This window comes from Heloderma suspectum, chromosome 2 (genome assembly GCF_057233095.1).
Source record: "Heloderma suspectum isolate Gila_16-S chromosome 2, 16-S_ref, whole genome shotgun sequence".
Lineage (NCBI taxonomy): Eukaryota > Metazoa > Chordata > Lepidosauria > Squamata > Helodermatidae > Heloderma > Heloderma suspectum.
Window position 1 is genome coordinate 210171408 of NC_139459.1, and position 21652 is coordinate 210193059.

Here is a 21652-nt window from a genome sequence, read left to right on the forward strand (position 1 = left end):
CCCATGGGCTTCATCTCAGCAAATGTGGCAATCTGCACTTACCCCAAATGTGATGTTGCTGTGGGTTTCTGCTACTTTGCATTTGGGCTTCTTAGGTAGTATAGAAGCTTACAGCATGAGCTGTGAGCAAGAATATTCCTGGTGCAGATTTCACCTCATCTTGGAAATCACTAGCTGGCCTTAGGCAAGTCACAATCTCTTGGTCTCAGCCTACTCTTTGCTATCTGGGAACAATGATATTGGCCTGCCTTACATGGCTGTTGCAAGGATTATTAAAATAACGTATATGTGCTTTGAATGCTCTAAGGCACTAGAAAAAAAATCCTAATAATCCTAATAATAATAATAATACGTTGCTGCCCTGTGAAATAGGGAATCCTCCTGGCTCCAATAAGAGCTCAGAGGAACAAAGCAGCATATACACTGAGATTTAGGCAAAGCAAAGGAAACTGAATGAGGTGTTTTTCCATGCTTGTACTACTCCTTGATGCAACCCAAGAGACTATGGATTCTTGGGAGCTATGATTCCCACCAATAGTTTAGAGCAGCCTTCCCCCAACATGCTGCCTTCCTGTTGTTTTGGACTTCACCTTCCATCAGCCCCAGCTAGCATGGCCAGTGGTCAGGAATTCTGGGAGTTGTGGTCCAAAATGTTGGGAGGGAACCAGGTTGAGAAAGGCTGCTCTTGAGGGCCCTTCAGAGACTGGAATCATCTGACTAGTTCCGTGTTGATTGCATAGAAATTTAACACATGGAAGCTTCATCCGAGCTGAGAGCTGGTCGTTTGAGCCTCTAGCTACATGGCAAGCCAACAGCTACTAGCCCTGCAATCCCCCAGATGGCCAGGGGTTTCAGGAAGATAACGCCAGATATAATAAACTCTTCCCAGTGGAACTCCCACCTTGGAATTTGCACTCAACAGTATTGGAAGCTGAATTGTGGAAAGCTCAGAGGTCATCACAGAAAAATAGGAAGGTGCTTAAGAGATCATTCCTGATTGCTCCTTTCACAATAGGGTGGTCAGATGCAGAAGAGGACAGAGCTCCCGCACCTTTGAATTTCAGCAGGGGTAACTTGTCATGTAACTATGAAAAATGCAGGAGCCCTATCCTTTTTTGCATCTGGCAAATGCAGGATTCCTAAAACTTAAACTCAAGAGAGGGGAACCTGTGGCCATCCAGATGAAGGTGGATTTCAACTTCCATCAGTTCCAGCCAGCAAGGCCAATGGTTGGGAATGATGGCAGTTGTAGTTCAACAACATCTGGAGGGCTACAGAAAGCCTTGCCCCCTGGAGGAATCCATGAAGGCTGCTTGGGAATTTCTGTGGCCCTGGGGTCCCCCTCTTATGATTTAAGACTTCAAAGGTTAAAACCAGCATGGCCAATGGTCAGGGACTATCATGGTTGCAATCCACCAACATCCGGGGACTGAACAGGGGAAACCATCGGGTTAAAAGCTTGGAAGAAGAGATACATTTTCATATGCTGCTTCAACTTTCAACATCTGCAAGGACGTAGAGCTGCTGAAGCTAATGTGGTGGTGCCATGAGTTTCAGAGAAAGGGGGCAGCAAAAGAGAAAAGATGGAGAGTGAGATAGAAAAAGTAACCCAAGCTTTAGACAAGATAAGAGTAAGAGGAGACCAGCGGTGACAGGAACACAAACGATGGGAGATGAGAGACGAGATGAATAAGAGTGAAGAGATTTAAAAAACAAAAGTAGTAACTTAAACTGGATCTGATAAAGAAACAGGAGCCCGTGAAGGAAGTGTAACAAAGGAGAAACAGGGGCACAAGAGTACAGAAAATAAAAACAGGCAGCAGAATTAAGAAGAGAAGAGAAAGGATGAAGTTGAGAAGGACAGTAAATCCAGAATTCTCAAAGTGTAAGGCAAAAGAGAAACAGGACAACAAATAGAGAAGGAAAGAGGGTCAAGAGAAGTTTTTCATCAGAACAGAAGACTTATAGCAAAAGAAGGCTGATACCAGAAGAGAGTAAAATGCAATAGAAAAGGAAGATATTTTAAAATAGAGAAAAGGATCAAGGGCATGTGTATCCCCCTATGTTCCTTGTGGACCATTCTTCTGAAAATGACAGACAGCAGAGAGGTGGCCTTAAGTAAGAAATTTGCAAAGTTTCAGAAGGATAGGTACAATAGTTTATATGGAAGAGGAGTCCTCAAATTTGGGGGGCGAGGGAGTGATTTACCATGTTTTGGGGGGCAATTTGTATGAAGACATCATACATCATAAAGGTATCTCCAGGGGAGGGGGAAGCCTGGAAAGTTTCAGAAGGATAGGTGCAAAATCTAGGGAGGTATGATGATCAAAAACCAGTTGAAAGCTTCTTTTTTTTTCATAGTGAAGCTTGGTGGGTTAGAAGCATGTCCATCTCACAGTCTCATCCTTGCCCTCTCCCAAAGCACAGTGATTGGAGAGCCCCTGGTAAAACAATACCTGGGATTAGAAGATGGACCTGTCAGTCACTCAACCTCCTTTCCTCCCTCCCTCCCCCCATCAGTGTTGAGAGGGGGTGGGAAAGGACACTATTTTTGGAGACACACTGCCTGACTTTTTGAAGCTGAATTGCAAATGAAGCCTCATGCATGGTCCAGCTTTGGTTCTGATGACTTTGGAGGGAAGCTCGCTTCACCTGGAGAAGCACCAGAAATGGTCTCAAGGGGCCCGATTTGGCTCAGGCTTCAGACTATGGCCAAATCTGATGTACATCCCTAGTAGAAATGTTATCTACCAAAATACTGAACAAGAACCTGAGGAGAAACGGAGGGATGGCATAGACAGGAAGGCGGGTAGAGAAATTAGAGTGGAAGAAGAGTGAAAATTACTATACTTAATTACAATAGACTTGCTTAGCCGAAGATAGAGGAAGAGGAGGGACTTGCACCTTGTGAACTCAGAAGTACAAAAACAGACACAAAGATGATGAATGAAAGGGGATAACCAAGGCTGAGCACATGCAGGCCAACAAGAACACAGAGCAGGCGATGGTGGTGGGAAGACTGAATGCTGACAGTGATGAGGAAGAGAGCAGAGCAACAGCAGAACTGGAAAAAGGTAGGAACTCCATGTAGGAGTCCACATGGGGAAAGAGTTGACCATGATGTCATATGCCTTTGCATACCATCCTAAAATCCCTGCCTGTTCCTTTCACTGTAGAGTGGGCAGTCTATGCAAAGCAACCTCATTTCAGCCCAAGCCATTAATTTACCTCCATAATCCCCTCCCAGTACAGATGGCTGCTTGGAAATATATGAGCAAGGAGACTCTGAACTAATATCCATGCCTCCTTGTTTCTCTGCTGCCTGCTGCCAGAAAAGTGGCAAATCAATAACCATTGTGAGAGCGCATCATGCATGTTGTCGGTTGGGACAAGCAACAGAGGCTTTGCCACAGCCATGGGTGTGAGGTGACAGCACCAGACAGGAGGCGAGTGAGTGTGTGGGACAGGACAATTCTGAAAATGTGAGTGGCAGGAGAAAAGGGAAATTAACACTGACCGTACCACTGCCCCAACCACTAGGTGTGTCCCACTCTTTGTATATGCATGCATGGAAGGATGCATATATAGTTTGTGCTTCCCCATGTCCCTGAGTGGTAGGAAGCTCCAGGGCAGTCTTTTATAAGGACACCTCCCTTGCATGGAGACATTACTAGAAACGTACAGTGTTTCCGTAATGTCTTGTCTATTTACAATTACAGAAGCTTAGCAAAGGGGACTTTGCTAAGCTTGCAGGGCTCCAGCAAAGGAGATCGTTACCTTGTCGTGGTGCTGGAGCTTGAGCACTTCAATGACGCCATAAGCTAAACCGTGAAGGGACACCCAAGACGGGAAGGTCATGGCAGAGAGATCAGACTAAATACAATCCCTGGGGAAGGAAATGGCAACCCGCCCCAGTATTCTTGCTATGAAAACTAAATGGATCAGTACAACCAGAGATATGTCGGTATACCATCGGAAGATGGGACTCCCAGGTCGGAAGATGGTCAAAATGCTACTGGGGAGGAAGAGAGGATAAGTTCAACTAGCCCCAGATGTGATGACGCAGCTAACTCTAAGCCGAAAGGACAGCTAGCGGCCGACGGTGCTGGTGGTGAACGACAAACCTAATGTTCTAAAGATCAACACACCATAGGAACCTGGAATGTAATATCTATGAGCCAGGGCAAATTGGATGTGGTTATTGGGGAGATGTCAAGATTAAATATAGACATTTTGGGTGTCAGTGAACTGAAATGGACTGGAATGGGCCACTTCACATCAGATGACCACCAGATCTACTACTGTGGACAAGAGGACCACAGAAGAAATGGAGTAGCCTTCATAATTAATAATAAAGTGGCTAAAGCAGTGCTTGGATACAATCCAAAAAACGATAGAATGATCTCCATTCGAATTCAGGGTAAGCCATTTAACATCACAGTGATCCAAATATACGCCCCAACCACAGATGCTGAAGAAGTAGAAGAAGATCAGTTCTATATGGATCTGCAGCACCTACTGGATAATATGCCAAAAATATATGTTATTTTCATTACAGGAGACTGGAATGTTAAGGTGGGTAGTCAAACGACACCTGGAATTACAGGCAAGCATGGTCTGGGAGAACAAAATGAAGCGGGACATAGGCTGATAGAATTTTGTCAAGACAACTCACTGTGCATAACAAATACTCTCTTCCAACAACCTAAAAGATGACTTTATACATGGACTTCACCAGACGGTCGACACCGGAATCAGATTGACTACATCCTTTGTAGCCAAAGGTGGCAGACATCTATACAGTTGGTAAAAACAAGACCTGCAGCTGACTGTAGTTCAGATCACGAACTTCTTATTGCACAATTTAGAATCAGACTAAAGAGAAAAGGGAAGACCCACAGATCAGCTAGAGATGAGCTCACGAATATTCCTAGTGAATACGCAGTGGAGGTGAAGAATAGATTTAAGGGACTAGATTTAGTAGATAGGGTCCCAGAAGAACTACGGACAGAAGTTCGCAACATTGTTCAGGAGGCAGCAACAAAAAACGTCCCAAAGAAAAAGAAAACCAAGAAAGCAAGATGGCTGTCTGCTGAGACACTGGAAGCAGCCCAAGAAAGAAGGAAAGCAAAAGGCAGCAGTGAAAGGGGGAGATATGCCCAATTAAATGCAAAATTCCAGAGGTTAGCCAGAAGAGATAAGGAATTATTTTAAACAAAGCAATGCGCGGAAGCGGAAGAAGATAACAGAAGAGGAAGGACAAGAGACCTCTTCCAGAAAATTAGGAACATCGGAGGTAAATTCCAGGCAAAAATGGGTATGATCAAAACAAAGATGGCAAAGACCTAACAGAAGCAGAAGAGAGCAAGAAAAGGTGGCAAGAATATACAGAAGATCTGTATAGGAAGGATAATAATATCGGGGATAGATCTGACGGTGTGGTCAGTGAGCTAGAGCCAGACATCCTGAAGAGTGAGGTTGAACGGGCCTTCAGAAGCATTGCTAATAACAAGGCAGCAGGAGATGACGGTGTCCCAGCTGAACTGTTTAAAATCTTGCAAGATGATGCTGTCAAGGTGACGCATGCCATATGCCAGCAAATATGGAAAACACAAGAATGGCCATCAGATTGGAAAAAATCAACTTATATCCAGATACCAAAAAAGGGAAACACTAAAGAATGTTCAAACTATCGAACAGTGGCACTTGTTTCACATGCCAGTAAGGTAATGCTCAAGATCTTGCAAAGGAGACTCCAGCAATTCATGGAATGAGAATTGCCAGATGTACAAGCTGGGTTTAGAAAAGGCAGAGGAATCTGCCAATTTTGGGGCAAGGTGATTGAGCGGGTGGTGGCGGTGCAGTTGAAGGCACACTTGGAAGAAACTGATTATCTAGACCCATTTCAGTTGGGCTTCAGGCCTGGGCATGGGACAGAAACGGCCTTGGCCACCTTGGTAGATGATATGAGGAGGGCTCTGGATAGGGGTGAATGCTCCTTCCTTGTTCTCCTCGACCTCTCAGCGGCTTTCAATACCGTTGACCATGGTATCCTCCTGGACCGCCTGGAGGGGTTGGGCATTGGGGACACCATACTGCGGTGGTTCCGGTCCTTCCTCTCCGGCAGGTACCAGAGGGTAGCACTGGGAGAGGAGGTTTCGGACCCGTGGCCACTTACTTGTGGGGTGCCACAGGGTTCCATCCTCTCCCCGATGCTATTTAACATCTATGTGAAGCCGCTGGGGGCTATCATCAGGAGGTTTGGGGTGCAGTGTCATCAATATGCGGATGACACGCAGCTCTACCTCTCGTTTAAATCTTCACCAAGGTTGGCCGTAGAATCCCTGTCCAAATGTCTGGAGACAGTGAGTGGCTGGATGGGGAGGAATAAGCTGAATATGAACCCTGACAAGACCGAGGTACTTTTGGTGGGAGACAAGAGGAGGCTGGGGGATGTTCACCTGGTGTTGAATGGGGTACGGCTACCCTTGAAAGACCAGGTCCGCAGCCTGGGGGTCATTTTAGACTCCCAGCTGTCCATGGAGGCTCAGGTGTCAGCTGTGAGCCGGACAGCGCTGTATCAACTCCATCTGATATGGCGGCTGCGCCCCTTCCTTCCCGACCATCTGCTCCCATCGGTAGTACATGCCCTGGTCTCCTCTCGTTTAGACTACTGTAATGCGCTCTACGTGGGGTTACCCTTGAAGACGGTTCGGAAACTGCAGCTGGTACAGAACGCGGCGGCTCACCTGATTAAAGGCAGTCGCCGGCGAGATCACATCACTCCAGTGCTGAAGGAGTTGCACTGGTTACCAGTTGTTTTCCGGGCCAAATTCAAGGTGTTGGTTTTGACTTTTAAAACCCTATATGGTTCCGGCCCAGCCTATCTTAAGGAGCGCCTCCAGCAGCACCAGACAGGCCACTTAACAAGATCAGCCTCGGATGGCCTTCTCTCTGTCCCATCAGCCAGGACAGCTAGACTGGTGGGGACGAGAGAGAGGGCCTTTTCTGTGGTGGCCCCCACTCTGTGGAACTCCCTCCCTAGGGAACTCTGTCATGCCCCCTCTTTAATGAGCTTCCGTCGTGCATTAAAAACGTGGTTGTTCAGGCAGGCATTTGGGGTGGGTTAGGGTATTTTAGAAAATGTTTTTATTGTAGAATTTTATTGTTTTAAACTGTTTTTATTGTATGTTGTACATCGCCCAGGGTGGCTGGGTGACCAGCCAGATGGGCGATTAATAAATTTAATAATAAAATAAAATAAATAAATAGAGACCAAATTACCAATATCCGCTGGATAATGGAGAAAGCCAGGGAGTTTCAGAAAAACATCTATTTCTGTTTTATTGATTATTCTAAAGCCTTTGACTGTGTGGATCATAACAAATTGTGGCAAGTTCTTGGTGGTATGGGGATACCAAGTCATCTTGTCTGCCTCCTGAGGAATCTGTATAACGACCAAGTAGCAATGGTAAGAACAGACCACAGAACAACGGACAGGTTTAAGATTGGGAAAGGAGTACAGCAGGGTTGTATACTCTCACCCTATCTATTCAACCTGTATGCAGAACACATCATGTGACATGCTGGGCTTGATAAATCCAAGGCTGGAGTTAAAATCGCTGGAAGAAACATTAACAATCTCAGATATGCAGATGATACCACTTTGATGGCTGAAAGTGAGGAGGAGCTGAGGAACCTTATGATGAAGGTGAAAGAAGAAAGTGCAAAAGCTGGGTTGCAGTTTAACCTAAAAAAACCCAAGATTATGGCAACCAGCTTGATTGATCACTGGCAAATAGAGGGAGAAAACGTGGAGGCAGTGAGAGACTTTGTCTTTGTAGGCGCAAAGATTACTGCAGATGCTGACTGCAGCCAGGAAATCAGAAGACGTTTACTTCTTGGGAGGACAGCAATGACAAATCTTGATAAAATAGTGAAGAGCAGAGACATCACACTGACAACAAAGGTCCGCATAGTTAAAGCAAAGCAATGGTATTCCCCGTAGTAACCTATGGCTGCGAGAGCTGGACCATAAGGAAGGCTGAGTGAAGGAAGATAGATGCTTTTGAACTGTGGTGCTGGAGGAAAATTCTGAGAGTGCCTTGGACTGCAAGAAGATCAAACCAGTCCATACTCCAGGAAATAAAGCCAGACTGCTCACTTGAGGGAATGATATGAAAGGCAAAACTGAAGTACTTTGGCCACATCATGAGAAGACAGGATACCCTGGAGAAGATGCTGATGCTAGGGAAAGTGGAAGGCAAAAGGAAGAGGGGCCGACCAAGGGCAAGATGGATGGATGATATTCTGGAGGTGACGGACTCGAGCTTGGGGGAGCTGGGGGTGGCGACAGCCGACAGGAAGCTCTGGCATGGGCTGGTCCATGAAGTCACGAAGAGTCGGAAGTGACTGAACGAATAAACAACAAAGCAAAGGGGAAATGGGCAGCCACCCAAACAAACAGGGGTGTTATAGTAGCCTTGGTTTCCCCAAAGCAACCAGCACACCCTTAGAGCTTCCTGCAGAACGCAGTCAACCTATTTTACAGACCAAAGTCAAACTGCTTTCTCTTTCTTTTCCCGATAACGAATCCCAAACCTGTGCAGGGACATATAACAAAGTACCGGAGCAGGGGAGGGGGGAGGAGAGGGGAAATCAAAGCTGGTAGCTGCAATCTGCAAATTCCAGTATCTTGGTATAGCCACAAGCAATCAAAAGCTACTGGATGTGCAATCAAGATGTACAGAAGTCTGGAGAGATGGTGATCTCTTCACTTGACTACATGAACACAATGAGAGAGAGAGAGAGAGCATTCATGCAGGCTTTTGCCACCTTTGTCACTCTTTCTTTCACACACCAGTCAGGGCTCCACACAGATCAAAAACAGCAAATCTCTTCTGAGTTTCTGTCCCCTCTGGCCAATGTAGGCTCAGTTCTCTTAGTACATTTAATCTCATTTCAGCCTCATTCTGGAATAAGCAACCTTCCCATCAGCCTTGTTTCTTAGAGGTCACTCGCCAGGCTCACAGTGTCCTGGCAGAACACACACTGTTACCTTGGCATTTCAGAATCCTCCCTTTCTCTTTCATGTTTGTGACTCAGATTCTTCCAAGCATCTCTCTGCTGCTCTAGCTTTTTTTCTATTAAGCATGGATATGTACTAGTCCTGATGGCTATATGCCACTTCCAGCATCAGAGGCAACATGCCTTTGAATACCAGTTGCTGGGACACAAAAGTGGAAGCATCCTCTTCACTCTTGTCCTGCTTGTGGGCTTCCCGTTGCGGTATCTGGTTGGCCACTAAGGGAACAGAATGCTGGACTAGACAGGCCTTTGGTCTGATCCAACAGGGCTTTGCTTCTCTTTTTATGATATTCCTTTAATTATATTTTCCCCCTCCCCTCAGCACCAACATTATTGTCCATTAACTTAAACCAGGAGAGCTCCAATGAGAGGCACCTTGACTGGGAATGTGGGCTTGGTCGTACTGCATTGGAGGTTTAGATACATTTTATCTCTGAAGCGCTTAAATGAAAACACAACCAGGGAAAGAAATATATGAGCCTCATTATACAGAAGAGAAAACAAGAGAATGGGAAATCAAATCATCATTCCAAGTTCACAGCAAGGGAAAGGTGGGCATCAAATCAAGTTCCAATCACCTTCAGATAGAATGTCTAGACATCATCTATGTATCAACCTGTTCCTCAAGATAAGCAGTTATAAAGCTACATGGCATTGAGAATAAGCATTTCTTCAAAAGCAATAACTATAATGTGGTGGCTTTCAAACTGTTTTCCAGGGAACCCTGGGGTTACCAGGAAGATTACTGGAGTTCTTCTGTGAGAAAATTAGTAATGGTGGATAAGCTTTTCTGAAAGGGGGGGGGGGAAGCTGATTTGTCATTATCAGGATGGTACAGCCACAAAAGTGTGCTGCAGGGCCACATCCTCAGATCATACATGGCAATAGTAAGGCTAAAAGGGCCTGGTTAGGGCCCCATGCAAGCTGAATGTGCCATAAGACATGTCCGAGAACTATCTGCACGAAGCAAGCATTCTGTGGCAGACAGGTCGACCTGGAAAGCCTTCCCTGGAGGTAGGATGCTAGAAAACCATTGCCAGAAAGTATTGATGTGGACTTTCATTTCTCTTTTTCTTAAAGCAGTGGCCATTCATAGAGTAGACCTTCCTTTTCTTCATTCCAAAACCCTGAAACATTGGCAAACACTAGCTTGATGTATTTTATGTACCTAGTTTTATCAAAAGTTAACACAGCTGTGGTTTGGTTCTCTTTTCACCCAAACCCCAAGGTCACCAAAACATCTGAGCGAGGGCCAAAACAGACATTACTTTAAACGTGTGTCTATCAGCTATGTTTGCTCATTTTTACTCTAGAGGAGGTGCAGGCCCCCTGACCCAGATCTAAAAAGCACCCTATCCTCCACACTAGGCTCCACAATCTGGATCAGGTCCCCTGTACCTATTCTAGAATAAAAATGAAACAAACAAACAAAAGACATAGCTGCTAGATGCAGGTTTAAAGTAATGTCTGTTTTGGCCCTGAGAAAGCAGCAGAGAGTTTCTCCATTACAGGAACCCATGGAAAGCCTGCACTGTAGGGGGAAATTATGTTGACTGTCCCACACCTGCAAGTACAGATAATCTACTGAGAACACCAAATCCAAACAAGAAACCAGACTGCTACAGATCTTTGCCCCAGACACTATAATAAAGGGTGCCTCATCACAATGGAATGTGCAAAAGACAGACAGGCTTACAGCAAATATATAATTAGTGATACAGACAAGTGGAAGCCTATACATCTATCCTAATCACTGTTCACTTATAAAATTTTGAAGAAACACCCATCAGAAAGGCCTTACAAAACGTACAATTTATATATTGGAAAAAATAATATTCAAGTCTTGCACCAAGGAAATCAAAATTCTGTCTTTCCATACCAAATCAAGTGATTTAGGGCGCAATCCTATGCAGGTTTAGACAGAGACAAGACCTACAACTCCCAGCATTCCCCAGCCAGCCATGCATGCTGGGAGTTGTAGGCCTTGTCTCTATCTAAACCTGCATAGGATTGTGCCCTTAGATGGCAGAATTTGGTGAGGTGTGGGGTAAGAGTTAAAGCAGAAAACATTCTGGGGCTAAAGAGCAAAACAGAGTTTCAAGAGAACAGAATATTGTGCCAGATACAAAAAGCATACCGCCTGGAATCCCTAACTCAGGGCTAGTTCCTGCAGCTGCCATTCTAAACATATATTTGTTCGGAGAAAGTAGCAGATCTCAGGGCTGGATGCACCTGATCTCGGAAGCTAAGCAGGGTCAGCCCTGGCTAGTATTTGGATGGGAGTCTGCCTGGGAATCAGGCTTCCTGCATTGTGCAGGGGGTTGGACTCGATAGCGTTGTAGGCCCCTTCCAATCCTATGATTCCATGTTCCATTGAAATTAATGTACTTTTGTTCCAAGTAAATCCTTAAGATCAACCTGTAAGCCTTTAGCAGATGCTGATCACAGTTTTTCAAATTTCTTTTGGAAATAATGAGGGCTAGAAACCTGTTCTTTTGTTTAGTTTACTTCTCCAGTTCTGGGCCTGTTTCTGCACAGAATATATGGCTTTGCCAACAGGATTAAATACAACTAAGTGTTTGGATCATCAGGGCATTTCTAGGTGATTGTGCACATGCGCGCGCAAACATACACACTTGTCTCTACATGTGATATGTACTGAGTGTGAAGGTTGAGACCTACAAAGGCAATGGGAAGAAAGGTCAGGCATAGAGGCCTGGACTTTTCTGTTGGTAGAGTAGTTTCATTTCTCCAGTTAAGTTTCTGTTTCAGTTCCCCTGGTAAGTTTCATTTCTTCAGATCCGAAGCAGTACTTTCAGTTTTGAGGGAGGAGGGTATATATAGAGAGGGAGAGAGCCAGGACAAGAGAGAAAGACCAGTCTGCAGCACAACATGTAAGTAACAGCAGCACATTTACCATGGAATTTTTGAAAAAAATTGTCCAGAAAGGGCCATAGGGACGTGGCATGGTAAATGGACAGACTACAACGAAAGAACTGCTACAACAACAAACAGGTTTTCAAGGCTTGAATCACAGTTGAATAGTCTAGTCTTCTTATCCTCTAATTTGATTTCACACCTTTTCAGAACATTGGCAAAAGTCAATTAGCTGATTTGCTTTGTTTGCAATTCATAGATTTGCAATTTGACCATTTGCAAGCTGTTATTTTGATACTGAAGTTAACCAACTTCTTGCTCAGCCTCTGAAGCATGTAGCACGTGGCTCAAACCTTGGTAATTTCAAATTATACAACTGGGAAGTCAAATTGCAAAGCAGTGAAAACTATCGGCATGCCTCTTGCCTTCCTACATATGAAGGTATTGCTTCCACTTGGAATTCACCACCTTGTACATTGGTACTGGGTGACTAATGTTTGCATAAAATACAACGGGGACATCTCCACGGCACCGCTTTCAGTGTTCACTCCATTGTAAATGCACAGCATTGCAGCTGCGAATTAGCTTCTGCTGAGGTACATGCATGATTTACTGCAGACTTCTCCAAAAATCCTCTGTGCCCTGACACATGGCCATTAAAGCGAAGTAAACTACAGCAGTCATGCTGCTCTTTTTTTTAGCATTATATTTAAATGCACAGCCATGTAAGGACGGGGGTGTGACACTTCGGGTTTTTAGTGGCTGTTTTGTATTTTAGGGGTTCGTTTGTGTCTGTCTGTTCCTCCTTAGTAAGATGTGGGTAGTCTGCTCCTTCATTACCATGCCAACTGTTTGCAATATGTCCTCCAGCCCCACACTCTTGCGATGGTTCACACATGCGAAGGGGCTGCCCACGTGAGAGGTATACACCTACCCATCTTTCCAAAATGGCTCCCTCTGAGCTTTGGGTATACTTCTCTGTTACTGCACAACTGCAAAGGAACAGGAAGGAATGGGGAGGGGTGAAAAGATGTCACAGATTGATGCAATCACTAAGCACGCCTACCCCAGGCCCACCACAAACTGCGAAGTCAGTTCAAGGAAGGGACAGACAACTCAGCAACCACGGTAAACCCACAGCAAGCTAAAAAAATCGCAACAAAACGCCTCTGCGGAAATCCGCGTTTTCCCTGTGAAAACCACAGTTTGGCTGCAAAGTGGCAACTGTGTCGTATGTCCCGAAGGTCCTCGGATCACAGCAGCCCCGGAGTAAATGGCTCATGTAGATGGGGCCAAGGAGTGAAGAGATGAGCAAGGGAGGGTTTGCGAGGAGCTATTACAGCTGCAGTGCCCCCAGCCTGTGCACCAAATTTTAGCTACCATCTGAGCTGATATTCCACATCTCTAGCACTTTGTGTCCTCCTCCTCTCAAGGTCAGTCCTGCCCTCCACAGGATACTTTTTGTAGGTGATTGATGGGCCTGGCTGGAAAGGCGTAGCTGACTCACCTACACTGCATTTTTTTCCTGTAAATTCTACTGTTAGGCACTGGGACTCCATGCACAGTGCAGCCATCTGCTAGGTCCAGTACACAGCATGCTCGCCTCACATGCTGAAATGGATCAATCTAGAAGCTGACAAGTGCATGCTGAGAGCCATCAGGCAGTGATGGAGAGCACAGTGTGGGTGTCCAACCTACTGTCAAGGTTACTAGAGCAAAGGCCTTCCTCTGGCAGCAAGGGCATCTAACTTCCACTCTGTCTTCCATCCTCACACCCGTTTCTATGGGCCAGTTTGTTTAGAACCCCCTGAACTCCCTCTAACATCCTTAAGGAAGGGACAGCCTACTCTCCCTTCTCCTAATGCCACGTTATATGTGAGCTGTTGAAAGTCAAATAATTAGCAACATAGTTATTTTCTTTCCCACCCTATTCTAAGGGCTCAGAGTGGTTTACAGTATCTGTTTACTAATATCTGGCCAAGAGAACTGTGACTTCCCACCCAATCTGCTTAATGGATGAGCAGAAATGTGACTATAGATAATCTACAGTAGATGCTACTCATTAAGTAAACTCCCCACTCATGTGGGAGTGGACCAAAGAAGAAGACAACAGCTGTGGTGTCAAAAATTGGTGCTAGTGGTGGACAATGTCTATATATGTCATGGGGAAAAGGCAAAACCTAGCTCTGCATAGTGTCAACAGACACAAGTTGCAGCCATGGCCTGGCTAGGGCACCTAGCAGGCAAGATGTTAAATCAGCCAGGTTAGGTAGCAGTAGCTGCAAGTCTATACAAGGCAGCCAGGAAATACATCGTAGGACGTGGGAGCTGGATCAGTGAAGAACGTTGAAGTGAAAAACGAAACAGGGCAACTGCTGTCCTCTTTGTACAGCTCTGCTGAATGAAGGCCCCAATTCTGGTCAAACCCATACCAGTGTCATTGGCAATCAGCCAAGTGTTATAACCAGACAAGCACTTCCATCTTGCTTGGGATGGAAACCTATTGGTTACACTGCCGTACCTACGTGCATGGAGGAGGGTGAGGTGGTTCAAGTTTTATTGGGCTCCCAAGCCAAAGCAAGAAGGAGTAGATTCACAGAGCTAGATTCTCCACTTTGTTGTTCAGTCGTTAAGTCGTGTCCAACTCTTTGTGACCCCATGGACCATAGCATACCAGGCCTTCCTGTCCTCCACTCTCTCCCGGAGTGTGCTCAGGTTCATATTCATTGCATTGGTGATGCTATCAGATTCTCCACTAGCTTCCCCTATAGCAGTAGCTGGAGGTTCTGGGGAGAGAACCCACAGCAATCTCTATCTCTAGAGCACCCTCGCCATTCTTCCTGTGGGTCGACATCCTGCCATGTCTTAGAATAGGACGAGGCCAGCTCTTCACAGTTGAACACATCTTAATTCTGGCAGGCACTTAATTCTAGTCCTGGCAGGCACTTGCAAAGGCTGGCCTTGACGTCTCCTGTCAGCGGCCCTGCCTTTGGACCAGACTAGCTCATTACAGATCCCATCAGTGCCTGACCAAGAGATTCTGGGGTTGGAAGGAAGGGAAGAAGCTGTAGGGGATGTCAGGCAGCTGTTGGGGAAGGAAAAATGCACAAGGATGCTTATGTGTGCTTGGCAAAGAGGAGAGGGAAGGTGGGTCAGCCCAAAAAGCAGTGACTGGCACCAGGATACGCAGTGCGCCTCAGGGCTGAGGGGGGATTTTTGAATCAAGGTCTCTCCAGTCCTAATCCAACTCTAACCACTACACCAGACAGGGGAGATTCTCCTTTGTTTTTTGTTTTGCTTTTTATCCTCTCTTGGTCTTTTAGGGTTCTCCTCATTCTGATCCATTCCCATGCCATGTGCTTTCAGTCAGCCCTTTGGACTAATTTACGCCCCCGTTATGTCTCTTCCAGTCTCAAGGAAAAATAAAAGCAGAAGAGGACAAAAGCACAAGACTGCACAAGCTCTGATGCAACCCAGGAGCTTAAAGGCATGGTTTTCCCAGCAGGGCTTGGGGGCCAAGTCTCCTGCAGGAACATATGGTTATAAAATTGCCTCCCACCTCAATGCTTTGCTTGCACTGATATGACTGAGTCTGATCAGATTTGGGATTTCTTACATGGGCTAATCAGATTGCACGAGGGCAGTAACTGGATTAGGCAGAAGGTTTCCGAAGCGAGAGAGGCACAGGCTTGAAGTAGCTGCTAAGCAGTACATAAAGGCCACACCACATGATGTTCACAGGAGTTGCACAATCTGGCTTTACAGCACAGTTCTTTTCCTCAAGGCACAAGGGGCTGCAAACGGTCACCTCATGGTGGCAATAACTCTTACATAAATACATACCCAAGCAGCCTGAGTTTCATGTTGCAACAAACTTGGAGGGAGAAAAAGCTTGGCAACACGCAGCCCCCAACTCAGAGACAAACCCCCAACTCAGAGACAAGCCAGCCAGCCATACTGCGACAGTGGTTCCTCACTCCAGCTCTGACCTCTGAGCAATTTGCATTTGCCCTGGTGACCTGCCCTTGCTAAAAAGCTGGATAGCTATAATGCATGCCTTTGTTCTCTGGCCACACAGCTAGCAAAGGGATGGCAAATTTGCCAGTGTGGAAGACAACTGAGAAGGCAGAATGTTGAAAGGTGGGGAAACGGGTGTAGAAGCACTACAGGGTATGAGGTCAAAAAGCAGAGCAGGACCAGGCCACTGAGAGGAAGCTAAAGTGACTCTGCTCTGGGCACCTCCTCAATGTTTGGACAATTCACACTACAGGTTAGGTTTGGCACAGTGACAGCCTCTCTCTCCTCACAGCATAACTATGTGCAGAGATCAAGCTACCACCAAGAAACGCTGTCAGTGTGGGAGGGAGGGGTCACAGCCTGTCTGCTCCCAGCACACACGCACGTACAAGAGAAATGAGACATGCTGACAGCTTACAGCATTGACAAGTGGCCTAGTAGTGTCCAGAGACAGCCTGGGCTTGGAAAGAGTGCCCGGGCCTTGTCATGGATGACAAGGGAGGAAGGTTGAGAAGGGTTTCTGCACCTCTTTCCACCACGGTTATACAAGTGTCTTGCACTCAGCAATCTGCAAACTGACAAGATCCCTGACAGCTTTCCTCCCAGTGACCTCCACTGGTTTGAACAGCTGGTGCTGGAATTGTACGAGGAAGGAGTCCACTCTACTGTCAGTGTGCTAACGGGCAAATCTGCTTATAACCAGAGAATCATGGACCCATATGCCAGAGGGGCAGCCATATTAGTCTGCTGCAGCAAAACAACAGAGTCTTGCAGCACCAGAAAGGCTGACAAACTTACGTTGGCACAAGCATTTGCGGACGCTGTCCACTTCATTAAACGTATGGAAAGATGGAAGGTCTGCCTAGTCTACCCCCCCCCCCCGCAATCTTGCCACTTTGTGACTCAGACACCATGATTCCTGTATGGAATCAGTTTCTCCCTTCTACGAAGTTCGGAGTATGGAATGTTAAGGTAAGTGGGAAGGAGAAATTGAAGAGTGTGACATGATAGTTGGAGGGGTGGGGGGGGATTTTGTCCCTTGGGAGACAGAAGAGGGTGGAGGGTAGAGGCGATTAGCTGTGGGGGAATGCTGTCATTTTTTAAAAGGAGATTATCAGTTCTAATTAAATTCATCCCAGGGCTAATCTACATGGGGCTTTTACTCTGGTTCTACTCCACTCCCAAGACGATCGTGTCAAATGACGTATGCTTCTCCCCATAGCTAGTGCGGCATTTCTTCTCCTAAATCTGTTTTTTTTCCAAACTCATTTTGTGATGGATTTTCCCATCACAGTGGCTTCAGTGCAGTTTGGGTGTCTGTGTGACTTCAGCTGGATTTGGCGCAGGCTGGTGGAAGCGGCGATTATTGGCAGAAGGGAAAGTTGCGTGGGGAGAGCAGAGGGCTAAACATGTCTACCTGGGAGTAACTCATTGCCTTCAATTGCACTCTTTGCCAGTACAAGAGCAGAAGGGACAGGATAATTCATTTGTCTGTTGTTTGTGCACTGGAATGGGGAGAGGAGCCATCCCTGATGCTTTGAAACTGCAGTTGTGGAGCAGAGGAAGTGCAAAGACACACAGAGCCATACTGGTTTTAAAAGCTTCACTCAGTCCAGGGGAGGGGCAAGGGGGCGGAAAGCACGACTCTGCTCATTCGCTCTGCCCACCCAGCCTCTGAACTAATGCATTTTCAGGTGCCCTTTGCATGTGGGTTTTTTTAAAAAAAAGAATACACTGCATTACTGGCTACTGTTTGCCCTAGCAGGAGCTACCCTGATTTCATGAAAACCTGTATTTAAATGGAATCACCTCAAAAACCATCTCCATGTAGATTCAGCCCCAGAGTTCAGTTTACTATAACTTTGTTTTCATTGTTTGTCAAATAAACACTCTGTTTATGGTTAACCCTGGGTAATTGTCAGTAGAGTGGAGGACAGGAAGGCCTGGCATGCTATGGTCCATGGGGTCACGAAGAGTCGGACACGACTTAACGACTGAACAATTGTCAGTAAAATCCAAGCTTAAAAGGGTCGAACACCTATCCCATTACCTACGCCTACACAGTGCTATTAGCAGAAAAAGACTGAGACAAATGAACAACAGACCAAAGCAGAATTAATAACCAAGTACCATTCTGATATACATCACAGCACTGAATACAGTCTGGGCACTAAACATATCTTGTAGTTCCCATGGTCTTCCCTGGGCCTGGAGTGGAATAGAAATTCAGCCTCAGAAATACAATTGCGGAGTCTGAAGTGGAGTCTGGGCATTCTAGTGCAGTAAGATTCCCCACAATACTTCCTAGTATGTTCCAGCTTTTCCTCTGCCCTCAGACACACCACCACCGAGCAGAGAGAGCTTGGCCAGCAATGGAATGTCTCCCTTCTGCCAACTCTGGGGGCCCACAATGCTTTGTCAGCTGCTTTTAATTGTTTACCCCAGGCCTTGTTTATGAGCCGATAAAATCCATTGTGAAGCCGGCTCCCTCGGCTGCCTTGCAAAGTTTCTTGGGGCTCAGCAGCATTTACAACGCTGTGAGTTCTGCAGCCTCTTGCGGGCCAATTACCAGCCCAATGTGTAGTCTGTACAAGGGTATTTTGGGATCTTCCTTCAGAAGCCTGGCACCTTATCTGGAAGCCTGCAAATGACAGGTTAGAAATGGCAGGCTTTCTCTGAAGATCGGCCCCAGTTATGCCCACGTTTGGTTCAGGGACCCAGGGGAAGCCTGAGCTTCCCCCTAGACCTTAGGCCACCCTGTCTCCCATACCTCTGTTGTTGACACATCCCACTTGCATCAAGAAGCAAAGGATGCGACCGCCCCCAATATCGGTAGCAGGGTGGTGAAGGCCAGCCCAGTGCATAGAGCAGGGAGAGGCAACCTGGTGCCCTCCAAATGTTTTGGACTGCAACCCCCAGAATCCTTGACCTGCCTATCCCTGGCACAGAGCCATTTAGGAACAGCTAGGACAGGGCTTTCTGCTCAGAGCTTACAAACTCAAATTAGCAAGACAGCCAGGTATGTAGAACTTGCCACTGTATTTGCCCCTTGTAGAATCCACAGGAGGGCAGGGTACCATGCCAAGGAGAAGATGTATAATCAGAAGAGAAAGGCTGAGGGATTGATGGATTACATTTATTTCCCGCCTTTTTTCCTCCACAAGGAAAAAATGCAGAGGCTTGCTTGGGATTTTGGAGACTCTCCCAAGCTCAGCCTGGATGTGGACTAGTCAGAATATGGCTGACAAAGCAGTGCTAACCTCTTGCCCAAAGCTAGGGAATCTGTGTCCCTGCAAATGTTGCTGGACTCTTGACTTCTATCAGCCCCAGCCAGCATAGCAAATGGTCAGGGATGATGGAAGTTATTGTCCAACAAGATCTGGAGGGCCATAGGTGCCCCAACCCTGTTCTAGCCCATCTTCTAGGAAGCTGTAGTCAGCAGTAAGTGCTTTGTAAGGAAATAGGGAAAAGGTACAATGCAGGTATGAATGAACTTAGAGGCTTCTTACACCTTAGCTATCCCCAAGTGCCACCTGCTAGCATGACCCCTGCTGTCCTCACTGGTGCCTCTTTGTTTACCACAAAGGGATGCTGGATACAGCTGGATACAAGCTGCACACTCCGCTTTCTTCTGTACATGCACGCATATGTGTGTGCACGTCTGCGGGCCTATTTTATTACATATTTTCTAATTAATGGCTGTTTCCAGAACAAATGCTCAGCTACTGCAAGCCTCGAAACAGCCCTGGGGCTGGATTGTTAATGAGGATTTTAATTTGTTAATTAAAAGCAGGATGCCTTAGTAGCAAGCTGCTGCACCACATCCCACTTCTCTGAGGAGGCACAATGGAAGGAAGGGAATCAAGATACCTTCAGACAGTGTGTCAAATCATGTCCAAACAAAAGAGCAGCCTGGCTAGGATACAAAGAGCAGAGGAAGGGTTTGGTTAGTCCAGCACCAAGGCTAGTCTTGGGCAATCTACAGATGGGAGTTTTGGCCCATGTACAGAGCCTGCAGGGAGTACCAAGCAGTCAGCCCCGGGGTATTGGAGGTGGATGGGGGCAGGTGGTTTGCCTACTATCTGGAACACATGGTAAAGCTAAGAATTCTCAGTGGATAGTATGATACTCTGACTATACCCTTATATATGGCCTCTTATATGGCCTCGCAACTGTTATAGGGTGTTTACAGACTATGATTAATTGGTTGGTTGGTTGACTGAGTGATTCGTATAGCATCATCAATGTGTAAGGAGATTTACAAACCAGAAGAGTACGGGTGTTTCCTCCCTGCTCCTACCCGAATGGGCTTAGAATCTGAAATTCAACAAAGGTGAAATGAGGAAGGGGAGGAAAACAGATGCTGAAGTAAACAGCTGAGGTAAAAATGTGTGTTTATTTCTATTGTACATAAGTCCTATTCAGGCTTTCAGTGGAACATGTGAGGGCAAAACTGTATAGGGGGGATGTGGCTATGCGCCCCCACCCCAACATTCCCACTTGCATCAACCCCTATCCATTCTAGATCTTCACATGTTTAGCTCAAAGGTGTAGGATAATGCAGGGTCCCATTGTGGGGCGGCTTCTAAGAGCATGCAGCTGAACATGCTTAGAATCTCCCTTCAGATCTTCATGCATTTAGGTGTGTGTGTGTGGGGGGCAGTGCAGGTCTTCCGGGCACAGCCAGCATGTGCACCCCCTGTGCCCTCATGAGTTCAGCTGAACACCTGAATAGCACTATACTTAGACTTTGTTACAGTATACTACTCCCATTCTGCTAGGCAGGCTGTCAATAAACTCATTCCTGAGTCAGTAGCTTAACTGTACACATATGACGGAGTGTAGACATCTCCCTATAATATGCACATAGAATAAATTCAGACATCACATCTTGTGCTAGGACCAAATCAGATTAGCCCAGTTTTAGGAACAAGGTTCAACCAATTTCTGTATCAAAATGGATGTCAATGGAATCCAAAGTCAACTGAATTATCATAGCTCTGCACCAAAACCATTCCACTCAAAGGCAATTTAATTTTTTCACTTTGAGGTTGTTTTTTTGGAAAAAAGAAATATGGCTTTGTCAGAAAGCCACCTCAGACATGCAACAGAAGCAGCGACTGAGGAAGCATGAGTAGCACATGCCTCCTCTCCCCTCATTTCCAGGTCTAAAGGGGAGAGATGTGTATTTCACCCACAGGGAGGGCTCCAGCCACCAACTATAGACCCTGCCTGCATATTATATCCATGTCCCCCACATTCTTTTAAAAATCTTCACAGGGCACAATTCATTACGACCCATGTGACGCAGCCCTTCCTCAGGTCCGTCTGCCTTTGCTTCGGGACAGCTGTCCTCGGTGTCCCACAGCCCCTAAATTCACCAGGTAAAAGAGACATCCAACATGCCTAATTGGTTCCCTTTACCCAGCCAAGAGAAACACCCAGGAAATAAGAACACTATTGGTAGCGCAGAAAGATGAACAAGATGTGGAATTGTATAATTTAAAGACAAGGATCAGCTGGTTCCTACCAGTTGATGCACAATTCTAATTCCAGGCCCTCCTCAGCTATTCCTGTTACTTCAGATATGCTGGTTTGAAAAAGCCACTTCACATTTCCCACACATTTTCTGTTGTTTTCTCAGCTTTGCCGAAGAGTTTCCTTGGACATT